This window comes from Mytilus californianus, unplaced genomic scaffold, assembly GCF_021869535.1.
Source record: "Mytilus californianus isolate M0D057914Y unplaced genomic scaffold, xbMytCali1.0.p SCAF_1, whole genome shotgun sequence".
In the NCBI taxonomy this organism is placed as follows: domain Eukaryota; kingdom Metazoa; phylum Mollusca; class Bivalvia; order Mytilida; family Mytilidae; genus Mytilus; species Mytilus californianus.
Window position 1 is genome coordinate 84165443 of NW_026262581.1, and position 18351 is coordinate 84183793.

Genomic DNA, 18351 nt, shown 5'->3' on the forward strand with positions numbered 1-18351 from the left:
ATACGTCATTGAACAATCTTCTTTACTGATCAAGTCATTAATACTACAATTATCATCATCGTCATGTGGGGCTGAAAAATACAATATAAGCCGCTTTTTCCCGGAGTACTTCCCCACAGCAAGTCCCAAAGGGCTTACTCGATAATAGTTAAACGGTGGAATTTTATACCGACCTGACAAGAAACCTTTTTTACATTCTTTGTCAATAAGCTCCCCCACGGATAAAGGTTGAGAGCGAGCTGAAAAGTTATTCTTACATTCAAGTGTCGGTATATCAGTACATTTAATCATAGTGTCAAAACCCTCGTTTATTCCACTACAATGATAATTAACAAAATTTATATCCGGATGCGTTTGCAATAAATCACGTAACAAGTTAACATTGATAGGTGAATTTTCGATAACAGGAATTGTTACTAGTCATTTTTTTATCTTCGTTGATTGTAGTCGACCCTCTAGAAGATTTGTTCCTTTGAGTATCTTTGTTGCAGTTAAAGGCGGAATGAAAAGCGAAACAAAAACTGCAAATATGAGTCAAAGAACAACCCTGTCTGGTACACCCCCTTGTGGTGTTATAATTATTGCAGACCTCTTTCCCATCGTGCAAAAACTCGTGTTCTGCCCCTCCTATCAACGCGATCGGAAGATGGTCTATTCTTCGGATAAGTACTACGTTCTACTGATTGAGAAGAAAGAGGGCAAAAATTTGTTCCGTGATCAATAGCGTAACAAAGTCTACAAACTTCTGGCCTTGCATACGGAGCTAAAAGCGAAAGAATGTCATTGTCTTTTACTCCCCAGTCAAATTTAACTTTGAAATCGCGAAGTGCAGTTGCAGCTTTGGCGGCAAAAAGCTTATAATATTCATAAAATTTTTCGCCGCAGCTAGATTCAATCTGTAAAATGTTAGCTAAGTACAATCTAATTCTTCGCTGCGTTGAGGAAAAACCCTACACATGACGCGCTTATATTTGCCAAAAGCGCATACGAACTCTTTAATAGTGAGCGTTCTATGAAGACGGATATCCTTTTTCCCTGGCAAATTAGTTTCTAGACCACTGCTAGTAAGTAAAGTATACTAGCTGCCTGAACGGATTCGTAATCTTTCATTAGTAATCCGACTAGATTAACGTCCCTACCTTCAATGATTTGCTTTTTAAGCGCTGGTGAAATGGGAACAGACGATGATGGCACTCCGTTAATAGTAGCTGTAGATGTGTTAACGGTGGGATTTATCCCGAAATCGCTTTCACTAGGAGAAACACCGTACCATTTGTATAATGTAAACACATGATCATCTGCTGTGTGCACTTGATGAAATCTATTTCGTCTTGTATCTTGTATATTCCCGGAAAAATCCGCTGATAAAGGAGTATTAGAATTATTCCTGTTGGTGTTAGAATTCATAGAATCCCTTAGTCCTAAAACAACTTCTGTTAAATTTCCGATCAGAAGTGGAAGTTCATTAGACGAATGACTGGTCACATTTGGTAAAGTTGGCGAGCCTTCCTGGTCTTCATTTGACAATTGTTCAGGTTCGGAAACTGATTTGAGATTATCAAAATAAATTTGTTGTAACACTGTTTCACTTAATTTTGAAGTAATGTTTATTCCAATATTTGTCAGTTCTTCCTTGAACTTCTTAACTGTCCAAGACGAACAGTCACTTTCTTGTCTGTTGATTTCAATTGAATCCGGAGAAAACCGACATGTAGATTTCTAGCTTTTTCTCCGAGAAGCCATAGTGTTAAGTAATCCGTAAAAACATTCAAAAGTTCCAACTAAACTTTAGACATATATAAAAAGTGTAATTGTATTAATTCCGGAATAATAATATTTTTGGTAAGACAAGAACTGCTAACGAAACTGATCGAAACAAGAAGACAGCGTTATCTATCAAAATAATTTCAATAATAATTATTTTAACGGCTATGGTCTGACCGCTATCTGACTGCTAAGCTATAAAATTCTCGACGAGACACAGAAACAAAAACAAACATCCGAATGTCGTTATGGATCATTAAGAGAAGAACTTTTCAAACAAGCAATAAAATGCAGCTGTCGAAACAATTATAAACCAAATTATATGCTATATATTCAAATAATTTAACAATTTTCAATAGCTATAATAGGCAAATGTTGAATATCCTATTGGTATAGTATGTTGTAGTTGAATATCCTATAAATATAGCAGGTACTTGTTGAATGTCTTATAGTTATAGCAGGTTCTTTTTGAATGTCCTATAGTTGTAGAAGGTACTTGTTGAATGTCCTATAGTTATAACAGGTACTTGTTGAATGTCATATTGCTATAGCAGGTACTTGTTGAATGTCATATAGTTTTAGCAGGTACCTGTTGAATATCCTATTGGTAAAGTAGGTACTCATAGAATGTCCTATATATATAGCAGGTACGTGTTGAATTTCCTTTTGTTATAGTAGGAACTTGTTGAATATCATTATTACTAGGTAGTTGATGAATGTTCTTTACATATAGCAGGTATCTGTTGATTATACTATAGCTATAGCAGGTACCTGTTGATTTTACTATAGCTATAGCAGGTACTTGTTGAATTTCCTATAGATATAGCAGGTACGTGTTGAATTTCTTATTGTTATAGTAGGAACTTTATGAAAATCATATTGGTATAGTAGGTTCTTGTTGAATGGCCTATAGATTTAGGAGTTGCGTGTTGAATATCCTATAGCTTTAGCAGGTACTTGTTGCATGTCTTATAGTCATATCAGGTACTTTTTGAATGTCCTATAGTTATGGCAGGTACTTGTTGAATGTCCTAAAGTTATAGCAGGTACTTGTTGAATGTCCTAAAGTTATAGCAGGTACTCGATGAATTTCCTATATCTATAGCAGGTACTTTTTGAATATCCTATCGGTATAGTAGGCTCTTGTTGAATGTCCTAGACATATAGCAGTTACGTGTTAAATTTGCTTTTTTATAGTATGAAAACTTGTTTGATGTCCTATTGCTATAGCAGGTACTTGTTGAATATCCTATTGGTATAGAAGGTTCTTATTGAATGTCCAACAGATATAGTAGGTACTTGTTGAATGTCCTATAGTTATATCAGGTATTTGTTGAATGTCCTGTATTAATAGCAGGTACTTGTTGAATATCCTATTGGTAAAGTAGGTTCTAGTTGAATGTCCTATAAATATAGCAGGTACTTGTTGAATGTCCTATAGATATAGCACATACTTGTTGAATTTTCAATAGCTATAATAGGCGTGTTGAATATCCTATCGGTATAGTATGTTGTAGTTGAATATCCTATAGACATAGCAGGTACTTGTTGAATGTCTTATAGTTATAGCAGGTTCTTGTTAAATGTCCTATAGTTGTAGAAGGTACTTGTTGAATGTCCTATAGTTATAACAGGTAATTGTTGAATGTCCTATAGCTTTAGCAGGTACCTGTTGAAAATCCTGTTGGTAAAGTAGGTACTCATAGAATGTCCTATTTATATAGCAGGTACGTGTTGAATTTCCTTTTGTTATAGTAGGAACTTGTTGAATATCATAGTTTAAGCCGGTAATTGATGAATGTCCAATATTATTACTAGGTAGTTGATGAATGTCCAATATTATTACTAGGTAGTTGATTAATGTTCTTTACATATAGCAGGTACCTGTTGATTATACTATAGCTATAGCAGGTACCTGATGAATTTCATATAGATATAGCAGGTACGTGTTGAATTTCCTTTTGTTATAGTAGGAACTTGTTGTATATCATAGTTCAAACCGGTAATTGATGAATGTCCAATATTATTACTAGGTAGTTGATGAATGTCCAATATTATTACTAGGTAGTTGATGAATGTTCTTTACATATAGCAGGTACCTGTTGATTATACTATAGCTATAGCAGGTACTAGTTGAATTTCATATAGATATAGCAGGTACGTGTTGAATTTCTTATTGTTATAGTAGGAACCTTTTGAATGTCCTATACATATAGCAGGTACTTGTTGAATGTCTTATAGCTATAGCAGGTACTCGATGCATTTCCTATATCTATAGCAGGTACTTTTTGAATATCCTATCGGTATAGTAGGCTCTTGTTGAATGTCCTAGGCATATAGCAGTTACTTGTTTAATATGCTTTTTTATAGTATGAATTTGTTGAATGTCCTATAGTTATAACAGGTACTTGTTGAATATCCTATATTTATAGCAAGTACTTGTTGAAAATCATATTGGTATAGTAGGTAGTTGTTGAATAGCCTATATATTTAGGAGTTACGTGTTGAATATCCTATATACATAGCAGGTACTTGTTGAATGTCCTATAGTTATAGCAGGTACTTATTGAATGTCCTAAAGTTATAGCGGGTACTTGTTGAATATCATATAGTCATGGCAGGTACTTGTTGAATGTCCTATAGTTATAGCAGGTACTTGTTGGATATCCTATTGCTATAGCAGGTACTTGTTGAGTGTCTTATAGTCATAGCAGGTACTTGTTGAATGTCCTATAGTTATAGCAGGTACTTGTTGGATATCCTATTGCTATAGCAGGTACTTGTTGAGTGTCTTATAGTCATAGCAGGTACTTGTTGAATGTCCTATAGTTATAGCAGGTATTTATTGAATGTCCTAAAGTTATAGCAGGTACTTGTTGAATATCATATAGTCATGGCAGGTACTTGTTGAATGTCCTATAGTTATAGCAGGTACCAGAAATAAAGGTAGGTATGGCCTCTAAAATGTTCCATAGCACTTATACCCTTAGGAGTGTGTCAGGAAAGAGAAGGGGATTTGGGTATTCTTGTATGGCACATAGCTGAAGGGGGATTTTCTCGCTTTGTTGAAGACCCATTGGTGGCCTTCGGCTGTTTTCTGCTCTATGGTCGGGCTGTTGTCTCTTTGACATTTTCCCCATTTCCATCCTCAATTTATTTTTATGCCCCACCTACGATAGTAGAGGGGCATTATGTTTTCTGGTCTGCGTGTCCGTTCCTCCGTTTGTCCGTCCGTTCGTCCGTCCCGCTTCAGGTTAAAGTTTTTGGTCAAGGTAGTTTTTGATGAAGGTGAAGTCCAATCAACTTGAAACTCAGTACACATGTTCCCTATGATATGATCTATAATTTTAATGCCAAATTAGAGATTTTACCCCAATTTCACGGTCCATAGAACATAGAAATGATAGTGCGAGTTGGGCATCCGTGTACTATGGACATATTCTTGTTTTATCTCTACTATTGCCCGCTGGGAAAACTAAGAGATTCTCCATTGGGGCCATGGTACTAGAAAATGGTAATGGTCTCTAAAATGGAATATAGCATTTGAAACCCTACAACTGTACGAGTTTGTCAGCAAAGGTTAATGCGGACCAGGAATGTTACATAGTCCAACTTTTATATTGCCTGCTGACCAAACTAAGAGATTTTCTACGTGGGCCATGGGAATAGAGGTAGAGGTTGGCATGTCTCAAAGCAATTAAAGCTTAGACCCATACGTGTGTGTCAGCAAAGAATGGGAGTTTGGGTATCCTGGTATGGCAAATATGCCAACTTTCCTATTCCCCACTGGCCAAACTAAGATATTTTCCATGTGGCCCACGGTTACCAGAAGTAGAGGTAGGCATGGTCTTTAAAATTACCCATAGCACTAGACCTGTAAAAGTTTTGAAGCATATGGTAGGAGGTGTCTGGTTTGTCACAATGACCACATGAACTATCACCTGCTGGCCAAAGTAAGTGATTCACCACATGGGCCATGTTATAGAGGTAGAGGTAGAGTTATGCATGACCTCTATTATGGACCAAATCATTTATACATTTAAAAACTATAAACCAAATTTATTAAAAAATATCTTACACAGTTATTTTTTCTACATTCCAATTCACTATTACAGCATGTTTTTTGTTGTCTCTTAAACACCACAAAGGACCTCCTTTGAGCACAAAAAAAGCACAATATAGCACATAGGACCACAAAGGACCTTATAATCATTTTTTTGTAAGGAAATAATATTTTTTTAAATCTCTATTTCAGAAATGTCAATATATGCTTTGCTTTATCAAATTTTATTTTGGACAAAAACAAAGCATCTACAGAAATGTTCTTACTTTATACGAATCTTAAATTGCTATGAGGAACAAAAAGTGCACATGGTGCAATAAAAAAGGTGCAGTAAAAAAGGACTGTACAGCTGTCTTTTGGGAATATGTTTCGTTGGGCTGTTTGATGAAAATATACCTGTTGCCGTCTAGATAACCCCGATAAGTAACTATAATAAAAGTGTATCATCATGCCGTGAAATGTATGGCCTTGAAAAATGTATTTATGATAAACTCTCTTATTTTATACCTTTTGGATGAAATGGTTTCTATTTCTCCTTTTTTTACATCAATTTTAACGATGACCGGTGTCTTTGGTCGCCGCTTGTGTGGTCTAGACTTAGAACACTTGTATATTTTGCATATATCGTATTCTTTATTCTACATTGGCTAGGTTGAGATCTCACAATATATGTTTAACCCCGCCGCATTTGGCCTTTGTTAGTCTTGTATGCTTTTTAACTTTAGTTTATTCATATGTTTTGGAGTTTAGTGTGAAGTCCATTTTCACTGAACTTTCTTTTCTTAATGTTCTTCGTCTAGTTTGAAGAGCTCTAAATTAATTATGGGACGTCACCTAACCACATAGAGGTAATATACATTAATTATTGTAGAAGGCTTATTTTCTGGGACCTTTTTTTTTATTACCATGTTTTTCTATTAAATGGGCAGCTTTTTATTAATATGTTTATGTTTAGTAATGTTTTTAACTTGTATTTTCATAAAATATTATAAAAAAAAAAATGTTTTATAGATTTCAGTAATAAAAAAACCCAACTGATTGTCTAAAAAGATAAGTCCTTTCTTAAATTTAATCAAAAAACAGTTTTCTTATCACTGGATTGTGATTTTTGTCGTGTGTTAAAATATGCAAGTCAATGTAAAAAGTGATTATTAGAATAAAAGATTAGAGAAAAAGATAAAAAAAAAAACCAGCAACCGTAAGAATATAAATCTTTCAAAATTTCGTTTTCGTGTATGAATTAATTTATTGTTTTGAATAGTCATAAACATAACTTTTATTACTTTTTTCCTGTTATGTCAGCTTGCCATTTATTGGGGGTAGTTGTTATTGAAATTAAACGTATGTCAAATATTAACAATATCATGAATATAACAGGTAAAGCTTTGATAATCTGGTCACCTGACTGTAATTACATTTACGTGTTAAAATCAAACTTATTTTGTTCAAGATTTAGAAACAGAACGAAAAGCAACTCTTTTCCAGGTTTTCTCTTCTTTCTTAGTAGCGAGTACACATACATTTAGTATTTCCGACAATGTACATTTATTGTTTATATCCTACAATTTATAACTGACGCTTTAATGGTTAGTTTTTAAATCCAAGTCTGATTTTTTACATTTTTTAAAGAAATCTACATAGTTTTAACCGCTGACCGCGAAGTTGATCGAAATTGAACTGTCACGGCAGAAACAGAAATATTCTCATTACCGTTTGCTCAATATGGAGGTGGAGTACAAGAGGCTTTATTTGTACAAGTAAAAATAAACAAAACTTTATTTTTGAACTTGTTATTTATGCAACAATTAGTTGATGCAGGATAAAAGCCGGAGTTTCGTAGATATTTTTGTTATTCATATTTTCCACTGATCTAGTTCAGCTACATGCTTGCAGTAACGTATGATCATCGTATATAAAAGCGCTCAAACAACTCTTATATGTAGGTGGCGTATTTATTAATATTAGAAAATGATTTTAATATTTAAAAAATCAAGCTGAATATTTAATATTAAATATTCATTTTTTAATATTAAAAAATAAGACCATTTATTAATATTAGAAAATGAATTTTTAATATTAAAAAATGATTTATTAATATTAAAAAAATGATTTTTTAATATTAATAAATCGAATATTTAATATTAAAAATTGAATATTTAATATTAATAAATAAAACCCATTTATTAATATTAAAAATTACCTATTTATTAATATTAAAAAATATTTATTAATATTAAAAAATCGATTTATTAATATTAAAAAATAATATTTAATATTAATAAATGATTTTTTAATATTAATAAATAGGGAATAAATTCCACAACGGCTTGCCATAGTTTTTAAGCTAATGGTCAAATCACTCGAAAATAAAATGCATCACTTCCAGATATTTCACAGTTTGACGTCGCGAAAAATGACATTTTACGTTAGCAATTAACATGATTAATGAGTCTATAAAAAGAACGAATTCTACAACATATAAATTTCTGTCAAAAAATCATTTTATAGATAAACATTATTAAGGTCATCCAGGAACATATACATGTATATTAGATATACTGTTCCCAGGGTCATCCGAAAAAATGATGATAATAATAACATACTTATAAAATTTCATGCAATTAGGTTTTAATGCTAAAAGTTTTATAAGAGAGAGAGTTCAATGTCTGACTATTTAGATTAATTCTGCTAATTGTTTTTGTCTGCAAAAACATCATAGAGAGAGATAGAGAGAATGACAACCAATTGAATGTTTATTATTTAAAAAAAAGACTAAATGTAATAGAAATAAAACGACTTATTATTTTACACTTTAAATTTCGTAGACATTTTTTATATTGAATTTGTCATTTTTCTATATAGTTCCGTCGGGATCGGTTTTATCTTTCCAATTAAAAACGCATGTTTTAAACTCCCGGTTACGCTTGACCGCAGAGATAACACGTATTCGTTGATATTTAAAGACTTACGGTGTCGGCAACATCGGCGCATGTCAACTAATTAAATTAGTAATTATACAAATATATTAAATTTTTTTTTTATCAAATACGGAAATGACATTATGCAGCCTGAAATCATATTTGATAAGTAATAATACACAATGACATGACATGTATGATGATAAAATTTAGATTATACAAATCCTTGTTAAGATCCAGAGACACAGATGTCCAAATAATTAAGTATACACCACATTCTGAAATAATATTTAATGAAATGGCCATCTTAGACGTTTTGTTTATCTAAAAGGGCTTTCTTTTGTCTCTTTCGGGTATTTTCTATGGGCCGGGAAATTCTCAAAACTTCATTATCCCGTCAAAAATACTAAAAAAGTCCCAAGTTTTATAATGGGAATTCTAAAAAAGTATTATTTCCAATGTTGCATTCACAATGCACGTTTTTTTCATTTAAATATATACAATTACTCTAAATATCAGTGTTAAATCTCTTCCCTCGCCGGGATTGATGTTTGCGAAATGTCCATTGGCAAATATTTCATACATTTCTGAACGAAAACAAATGATCAAAAATAAGATAAGGTTACAAATTAAGGCAGATCAGAAAAGGGAGGGGGGGGGGGGGGGGGTTCTGGGGGTTGGAACACCCTATTTTTGACGATCAATGCTTTTGAATTGGGACATATGGTTGGAACCACCCCTTTTATCATGGGTTAAGAACCTTCTTTTTAAAAATGGCTGGATCCGCCACTCTTTAAAATGTAACAATTTATAAATATTTTTTTTTATCTTATTAAATATTAAGTTGAATTATAAAAATCGATGAGTTTTATAATTTGACAACACTCACTGATATTGGAAATACACTTAAAGATATACGACAATTAATTTAGTTACAACATTGAATGTTTAGTAAAATTGCCGACCAATCAACACTGAAAGCGCGATATCTAAAATGTGTATACCCTTATACATTTTAATCATCATTTTTCAATTCTAAATGCCATTCTAAATAAAATGGCTTTACTAATCGTATGTTAAGTGCTTATCGTTCATTCGTCAATGAATCATTCACCGTGCGTGTATCGTACGTTCATCATTCATCATTCATCGTGCGTGTATCGTGGCTTCATCATTCATCATTCGTTTTTCGTTAATCCTCCGTGTAACGCTCATCGCTCATCGTGCGTGGATCTGGATCGTGCATTCATCGTGCATTCACCGTGCGTGTATCGTGCGTGTGGTCAGTTTGAATTATAGAAGGTCTGTACCCTGCCACGTCCGGTCTGTGTTTATGTTTGATGTTTTTCTGCTTTGTATCGATCTGATGAGTTATGCCTTTTTCAACTGATTTTTGGGTTTTCCTCATTTTTGAAGGCCGTACGGTTGCCTATAATTGCTCACCTCCACTTAATTTGAACGTTTGTGATTAGTTGTCTCATTGGCAATCATACCACATACGAACCCAACTAAAAATTTAGGGTGATATCAGGTGCTCTGGAATGGTAAGTAGATCCTGTTCCACGTGTGGCACCCGTTGTGTTGCTTATGTAAGTACGAACCCGGGGATATGTCCAATTAGGTGGGTCACATTCGGGGGAAGGAGACAAGATTGTAGTAACGACAATTGGTACATATCCGTCGTCATCTGTGAGACGGATATTTCATAACGGTCAACCACCTCGTGATGGCGTCCGTAAAATTTACGAAGGGAGGATTTCATTTTCACAACTTGGAACTCTTTGTTTAATAGCTTCCTTGTGAGCAGAAACTCTCTATCAAGGAAATCATGATAGGAAACAAAAGCCCTCCCAGGAATATCGTATCAGCTGGAATATATAAATACTCTGCATGCAGGCATTTACATAGAAATGAAAAGATCACAATTGGGAAGCTGAACTAATCTCTTTGGTCGTAAAGTTTTGTTTTCAACGGACCCAAAATGTCAATTGTTTATGTAAGTCAAAACATGAGGCAGACCTAACTGTATCTGTTGTATCCTTTATCTCAAGTTCGATGGAATAGATGCGTTCAACATAGTCACCAAATTTTGAATTATTTAGTGAGAAAATCATTTATACAGCGGAAAATAATTTAAAAGATACTGCTAACTTCCTTTCTTTCTTCCTAAGAAGTTCATGTATGAAGTCAGCATCATATGCATACAGGAACAAGTCGGCAAGAAGATGAGCACAGTTGGTTCCTATGGAATTGCCAACTGTTTGTTGAAAAAACACGTCAGCCGGACAGCAAATCTCATAATGGCGTCGATTTTATTATTCTGGTCACGTGATTTTCAGTTAAAAAAGACATTTTTTTCAGCAACGGTAATGACGGCACGAAATCGCCGGCGTAAAGATATTTTATGTATTTACCATGCTCAACCAAATATGTCATTCAATATGGCAGGTTTCAAACTTTGACTATGTTATTCTTTTAGAAATGAAAATGTAGAATTTCCTTGATAATTTGATTGGCAAACATGAAAAAACGTGCTGCGGCCGTGACACTTGTCAGTAAATAAATGTAAATTGAAATGACACAGGGAATGGTAACGTATTTTTTCAAGGGACGGCTGATCAGAAACGAGTGAAAATGAGCATTTCGCTCGATTTTTAGTAAGGGAAACAGTGTTTCTGGGGCATAATATCCAATAATGTATCCGTATGCGATAGTAATATGTGTAAATATGAAAACTATCTTGGAAATTATAATTAATCATTGAAATGAGGGCACCTGCATGGCAAGTTTCAGGACCTAATTAAACAGTGAGAAAAAGTATTACAGAATGTATGTATGCTTTGGTGGATCATTATTTAATCGAAATATTCAAAATGTCTTCCTTATAATCATCTAAAAATCATGTGGATATTGCTAGGAAAATTGCCATTCATCACATTCTGTTTAAAAAAAGATACATTGTTTTTGAACTATTATACTACACACAAATAGCTTCAGAAGAAATAAACTAGAGGCTCTAAAGAGCCTGTGTCGCTCACCTTGGTCTACACAAATGTATGTGCATATTAAACAAAGGACACAGATGGATTCATGACAAAATTGTGTTTTGGTGATGGTGATGTGTTTGTAGATCTTACTTTACTGAACATTCTTGTTGCTTACAATTATCTCTATCTATAATGAACTTGGCCCAGAAGTTACAGTGGAAAATATTTTGTAAAAATTTACAAAAATTTACAAAATTTATGAAAATTGTAAAAAATTGACTATAAAGGGCAATAACTCCTTAAGGGGTCAATTAACAATTTTGGTCATGTTTGACTTATTTGTAGATCTAACTTTGCTGTACATTATTGCTGTTTACAGTTTATCTCTATCTATAATAGTATTCAAGATAATAACCAAAAGCTGCAAAATTTTCTTAAAATTACCAATTCAGGGGCAGCAACCCAACAACGTGGTTCCTGATTGGTCTGAAAATTTCAGGGCAGATAGGTCTTGACCTAATGAACCATTTTTTTTTTCGTCAGATTTGCTCTAAATGCTTTGGTTTCAGAGATATGAGCCAAAAACTGCATTTTACCTTATGTACTATTTTTTAGCCATGTCGGCCATTTTGGTTCGCGGGCGGGGTCATTGGACACATTTTTTAAACTAGATACCCTAATGATGATTGTGGACAAGTTTGGTTAAATTTGTCTCAGTAGTTTCAGAGGAGAAGATTTTTGTAAAAGATTACAAAAATTTACGAAAAATGGTTAAAAATTGACTATAAAGGGCAATAACTCCTTAAGGGGTCAACTGACTATTTTGGTCATGTTGACTTGTTTGTAGATCTTACTTTGCTGAACATTATTGCTGTTTACAGTTTATCTCTATCTATAATAATATTCAAGATAATAACCAAAAACGGCAAAAGTTCCTTAAAATTACCAATTCAGGGGCAGCAACCCAACAACAGAATGTCCGATTCATCTGAAAATTTCAGGATAGATCTTGACCTAATAAACAATTTTACCCCTTGTCAGATTTGCTCTAAATGCTTTGGTTTCAGAGATATAAGCCAAAATCTACATTTTACCCCTATGTTCTATTTTTAACCATGGCGGCCATCTTGGTTGGTTGGACGGATCACTGGACCCATTTTTTAAACTAGATACCCCAATGATGATTGTGGCCAAGTTTGGTTTAATTTGGAAAATTAGTTTCAGAGGAGAAGATTTTTGTAAAAGTTAACGACGACGGACGACGACGACGACGGACGACGGACGCCAAGTGATGAGAAAAGCTCACTTGGCCCTTTGGGCCAGGTGAGCTAAAAAAGTATGTACTAAATTAGATTTACATAAAGTGAGGGGTTTTGGACCAGTAAATTATTAGAAAAAAAATACTGATCCCAAGCTTAGGTGAAAAATTTCCAGCAATAAAGGTGGAAAAATGTTTCAGCATTTTCCCTGATTGCATGTTTCCGTCTATTTTGCCAATACCTTTTACTGTGCGTATTGGTGTGTGTTTGTTTATTCTACATTGGCTAGAGGTATTAGGGGAGGGTAGACATCTCACATTTTTGCGCCTGTCCCAAGTCAGGAGCCTCTGACCTTTGTTAGTCTTGTAAGTTTTTTTAATTTCATGTTTCGGAGTTTAGTGAACTAGTACACATTTTTGTTTAGGGGCCAGCTGAAGCTCGCCTCCTGGAGCGGGATTTTCTCGCTGTGTTGAAGACCCATTGGTGGCCTTGGGCTGTTTTCTGCTCTTTGGTCGGGTTGTTGTCTCTTTGACACATTCCCCATTTACATTCTCAAATCTTTTTGATAGAAATAATAGTTTCAAAGCATACATCTCCTTAAAAAAATCAAGTATTATCCTTGAATACACTTGAACACTTCATATTGATTAAGCATTCAATGATTCAGAAACAATATTTTTTTTTTGTAGATCTACATGTACATGAACAAATATTTTATAAAGATTATTGGTATGAAATGTACATGTTTTATATAGTCTATTCTAGAGTAACATTTTTAGAGAATTTCTGTTAAGACCTAATGTCAGTTATATCTGTGAACTAAAGATTTTTTTTTTCATTCTAAATGGGTGTTACATATATTTATATATGCAATAGTTAAACAAAGATTATGTACATGTCTATGAGGTCTAATGATGAACACTGAAATGTAACAACTCCTGGCCTCTGGCTTATGATACCCATGACAATGTTTTACAAATGGAAATATCAAGGTACTCTATTAAAAGGCCATTCACCAAACATGTAATTTCTACGTGTATGTAGGTAGCAATTTTACAAGGTAATAAAAATTGAGAAAAATTAATAAATAATAAAAATATAATCAGGGCTTAAGTTTATTTGGAGATTGAGTGAAAAAGTAAAATCTTTTCTTTATGTTCTTTCCTCTCCTATCACTGTAAAAGGAAGTTTGATAATGATAGGTTAAACAAATTAAAGTCAGAATTGCATTATTTCTTTGTTGTGGTTTTTCATTCTAACTCTATTTTGACCTTTGGCCTGACAGTGAATGCAAACCTGTCATTTGATTTGTTGTGTGTTGTCTCATTTCAAAAAAAGGGGGATTATAAAAATAAAACATTTATAAAATGTAGTTGTTTCTGTTTTTAATCATTCAGAACTTGTCAGGACTTTGGAGATATAGAGCTTGGCATATGACATAGATACTCATCTACCATTTACAGTCCCCTTGAGTTGTCATATCTGAATTTAACAAGATAAAAAGTGAAATGACAAAAATACTGAACTCCGAGGAAAATTCAAAAAGGAAAGTCCCTAATCAAATGGCAAAATCAAAAGCTCAAACACATCAAACGAATGAATAACAACTGTCATATTCCTGACTTGGTACAGACATTTTCTTATAAATGTAGAAAATGGTGGATTGAACCTGGTTTTATAGCTAGCTAAACCTCTCACTTGTTTGACAGTCGCATCAAATTCCATTATATTACATTAAATTACATTTCCTATTTTCAACAGAAAATAAAAGTTTTAACTCTAATTATCAAATGAAACCACCAGTCATTCAATTGCTGAAAGCTTTTAATAATATGATAAAGGAAATGAGATATCTTGTTTTTTTGCGTATACAAATATAAAAAAAATGCACTTTTAGGCTCCAACAGAAATGTCAAGTTACTGTATAGAACATGTGTACATAAATATGCAATAACAGTTATTGTCAATGCCAAGAGTATCAGGACGTATTCTGGGTGTGACAGCTATTAAGTATTTGTCAACTAAAAAGCCAATCCCCAATCATGTATATCAAATAACTAAATATTGCAAAACATGCAATAAACATGATAAAGTAAAATGCCAATATACTGTAAAAAACCTGAAAATAGCATTTCACTAATAATATGTAATTTTGTATCTTTTAGTGGATATAAATTTATGTAAACGAATTAAAATAAATACAACATAAAACAGGGGGTGTGAAAAATAATTATATAATGGATATGAAAAGCTTTTGTAAGTCTCTATTGTACCATCAGAGACATATAAAACCATCCCTGGTAACATATATTTAAATATATGTTATAATGAAAAAAAAATTGTCGACCTGATATGTAAATTCTCATCAAATGCAGGTACATGCAGCTAAACAATTGCAAACATAGAATGGACTAAATCATCATAAATAGGGATTAATTTAGGTAAACTGGATGTACATTGAACAACCATTATATATAATAGCCACTATGGGGTTGAAGATGAACAGATATAACATGTGATATCATCTTCATTCTTTTGCAATTACATCTGTAAGCTACAAAATAAAGACCTGACTCTGTTCAAATTGTTTTTCATCTGTCTTTCATTCATGATATACCAGATATAAGGATGTTTACACTGGAGTCATGTCATTTAGGACAAATCCTGACATGCTAACATATCACAAAAATTTACACCTGGACTTCCGAAAACAGAATGCACTGATTTGGGGATATTATTCAATATTGGGAGGTTTATATACATATTATTATATGCATAATCAGCTGAATTCAGAATATCTGTGTGATTTTTAAGAAAGTAGACAACTTTTGTTCACATTTTGTAATTTTGTGTACTGAAAGACATCATTGAGGCATGAAAAGGGAAAATAAATCACAAAAAAATAAGCCTCTGTGACAAATTTGTCATATTTCTGAGCTGTGTTGGTCAAGAGTGTTTACGTCAAAACGCCCGGGCGTGCACCTAAATTTTGGAGAAAAAATATTTTAATAAAAATAAATTAAAAAAACTGGTTTTAAGCACATGAGACTTATAATGCTTTCTTCAATGACTTGTAATTGAAGACAAAAGTGACGATAAGTGGCTTGCACTTTTATGTTACACCTGACCATCAATGAAAATTAATGATTTCATGTGTCCATTAACAAAATTTGCGCGTAAAAAGGTGAGAAAATTAGATGAAGTCAAAATAATTCATAGAACGATAACATTGAAATGGAGACTTGCTTTGTTTTTACTATCTCTATAAAGTTTTGAATATTTTGTCGATTGATTGTTTTACCCCACATCTCCTTTTAAACATATTTTAAAGTATCTGGTTTGGATTTTTTCTCTCTTTAAAACAAATGACCATTAAACTCTAAATCCATATAATGAATACATTTACAAAAAAAAAAAACACAAACCGTAGACTCTTAAAGATACCAAAGGGATATTAAAAATCATCAGTCGAAAACAAACTGACCATGCCATGACAAAAAATGAAAATCGACGAAATGACAAACAACAGTACAAAAACACAACATCGAAAACTAAAGAGTAACACGAACCCGGAGGTGATCTCAGATGCTCCGGAAGGGTAAACAGATCCTGCTCCACCTGTGTCACTCGTCGTGTTGCTCATGTAAGTACAAACCCGGTAATAATTCTAGTTCGGTAGGTCATATTCGAGGAAAAGAGGACGGGGTTATTATGGTTACAGCAAATTGGAACATATCCGTCGTCACCTGTGAATCAGATATTCCATAACGGTTAACCAACTCGTGATGACGACCGTAAATTTGTCGAAGGAAAGATTTCAATTTCACCATCAGGAAGTCTTGGTTCAATAGCTTCCTTGTAAGCAACAACCCTCTATCAAGGAAATCACGATAGGAAATGCCAGCACTGGAATATCTTATCAGCTGGGAGATATATACTCCATATGCAGTTGCTGCTGGTATGTTGTACATAGAAATGGAAAGTTTACAATTGGGAAGCTGAAATCATCTCTTTTGTCGTAAAGTTTTGTTCTCAACCGACCAAAATTGTTGCTATCGATGGGTTTTTACAGGCGGCTACCCAGATGAAATAAAACAAAAGGAATGGAACTCTTTGTTAGTGAAGGTAAAAAAAGGCCAAATTGGTATATTTTAATTGTTTATATCTGTTTCTATGGGCTTTAAAAGTTAAATGAATGTGCATAATTTAGGATTTTATGCATCTTATATACATGTTTTTATTTAAATTATAGTATGGAGCTTCGAGATATTTGTACACTTTTAAATTATAGACAATTTTCATAAAACAGTCGATTGTGGTAGGTGCAAATACAAGTGGATCTTTTTTGTGCATAAGCATAAATTCCGCCGAAAAAAATTCCACAGAAAGATAATAGATTGATTTTTTTAAAGCATTTATTTGCATCTCTGCCCCCGGCGACATTTTTTTGGAAAAAAATCCTAAAAATGGGCAATAATTTCATCTAAAAGAGAAGTCGAATACACCGTTTCATGTTCGGGCGTGTTTGAGTTGACTATTCCGTCTTGAAAACGTATAAAGCAAAAATATTTGATACATCATCTCGCTTCAGATTCTATAATTTTTCTATATTTAGGCTACAGGTTGATTTAATAACATTAAAAATTCACAGTACTAAAAAATGAAACATATGGGTCAAGTGAAATACCTTTCTAACGAGTCATAACAACAGAGTTGGCGTGTTCGAATAACAATTTTTTGCTTAAAGTACTTGACGACCGACTTTACAAGTGAATCTTAAAAATGCAAAACTTCAAAAAAACTTCATCAAGTTTTTTGTGTGTGTTATCTAGGGTTATTGGTCTTCAACCTCTGAAAATAGTCTGCCCTTCCACGAAATATTTAATTAGATTTTTTTTTAAATGTTTTTGAACTTCCCCCCTGACAACCGATCAGACAATAGTTTTAAGTTGGCTAAATGCAGAAAAGTACATTAAATGATGCTCAATAGCTAGTAAATACATTTGTCTTTTAAAATACAACTGGCATATAAGGATCGTTGTGGTGCTATGTGGATACATTTATCGTTTTTCAAGAGCTAAATTGGCAGTGCGTCATCCCTAGGCTACAATGGCTTCCATTTTTACGATTGTAAAAGTTAGCTGGCGTAATGGGGAGATAAAAAACGTCCACCTTTCCTCAAATCAAGATCTAATATTATACACCTATTGACTGGTTTTGGGGGTAATAGCAAGTCTGTTGTCCCTGCGATACCAACTATTACTAGAGGCGAAGCCGAGGGCAATCATGACTTAGTATCGAAGGGACAGCAAACTTGTTATTAAACTCATAACTAGTCAGTTAGTGTTTTATAATACCGA